Source organism: Propithecus coquereli, unplaced genomic scaffold (genome assembly GCF_000956105.1).
Source record: "Propithecus coquereli isolate 6110/MARCELLA unplaced genomic scaffold, Pcoq_1.0 Scaffold864, whole genome shotgun sequence".
In the NCBI taxonomy this organism is placed as follows: domain Eukaryota; kingdom Metazoa; phylum Chordata; class Mammalia; order Primates; family Indriidae; genus Propithecus; species Propithecus coquereli.
The window spans coordinates 60,131-61,752 of NW_012154885.1; the positions used below are offsets into that span (position 1 = coordinate 60,131).

Sequence of the window (1,622 nt, forward strand, 5' to 3'; positions counted from 1 at the left end):
GTGGGTGTTTCACACACCTGCATCCTTACAGCAGTCCTACGGAGACAGACACTGTGATCCCCAGCCCTCCTGTCACATTTCACCGCCACTTAACTGGTCGTCGGGAGACTAGGGCACAGATATTCTGTGGAAGCTTTCACTGATGGCATTCTTCAGCTCCTTGTTCCTTAGGCTGAAAGTGATCGGGCTAAGGAAGGGGGTGAAGACCATGCAGGTGGTGGCCATCAGGGTGTCACTGTTCATAGAGTGGGGACCCTTGGGCTTGAGGTAGATAATGGAGGCAAAGCCATAGTGCACGACCACCACAGTGAGGTGGGAGGCACATGTGGGGAACGTCCCGTGCCAGCCCTCAGCAGAGGGGATCCGCAGGATGGCAGCCACGATGAAGACATAGGAGAGGACGAGGAGGAATAAACAGCCTATCAGGGCTGTGACATGCACCAGCATCACACCCATGATGACAGAGGATGTCTTGTCCCCACAGGCCAACTTCAAGAGGCTAAGCACGTGGCAGGCAAGATGGTGGATCCCATTCGACCTGCAGAAGGTGAGATGGAAAACTATTGATGTCACCATCATCCCCATGACTGAGCCACCAGCCCAGGTCCAGGCCACAAGACGGGCACAGCCACGGGGGCTCATGAGCACGTGGTAGCACAGGGGGTGGCAGACGGCCATGTAGCGGTAGTAGCCATGACCGTGAGCAGGAAGGAGTGGGTGAAGCCGAACATGAAAGAGAAGAACATCTGGTTGGCGCAGGCCACAAAGGTGATGGAGCAGTGGGTGGAGAGCAGGTCGGCCAGCATGCGGGCAGTGATGCTGACCGTGAACAGAATCTCAGAGATGGAGAGGGTGCACAGGAAGGGGTCCATGGGCATGTGGAGTCTGTGTTCAGTGCAGACTGTAGCCATGACGAGCAGGTTCCCCAGCAACGTGAACAGGTACATCAGGAGGTACAGCAGGAAGACGCAGGCAGGAGTTGCTGGGGGAAGACTGAGAAGCCAAAGAGAATAAACTCGGACGTGGTGCTGTAGTTCTGACCAGGCGCAGATGCTCTGTCTGGTGAGATGAGAAACAGAACGAAGGTGCACCGGCCAAGACATAGGCTTGAGCACGGATGAAATGGCATAAGGGCTCCACGCTACTCGACAACTTGCAGAACTTTTCTGGGTCTTGCAGTCCTCGTCTGTAAAATGGAGTAAATAATCATAGTTTTTAACATTTAGCAATGCGATAACGATAAAATTGATATATTAAGTATTTAAGGCAGAATTTGGCTACTAATTGGGTTTTTATTAACATTGACTAAAACAAGGAAAAGGGCCAATATTTGGAGCCATTTGAGACAGGCGTGGATGATCAGTGTTAGATTCTCTTGACAATATTCCTGTTCTAGAAAACACATATTTGGATCTTGAGGTTTAAAAATTTCCCCTCAGAGTCTTTGTCTTCCAAGTGATTATTTAACCCATTTACATTTAACTTAATACTATTTTGTAGGTACCCATTGATACCCGGCCCATTTCATGTTTTGCATTTACCATTCTAAAGAAACTGAACAGAATGTTTGAAAATAAAAGGACAGATAAATACATCCCAGGCAAATATGTCCCAAATGAAAG

At 49.4% G+C, this 1,622-nt stretch overlaps 1 pseudogene; it reads right to left on the minus strand.

Annotated features, from left to right (window-relative positions):
* Window positions 1–108: 108 nt before the first annotated feature.
* Window positions 109–1,508, minus strand: LOC105826221 (annotated as a pseudogene).
* Between the last annotated feature and the right edge of the window lie 114 nt (window positions 1,509–1,622).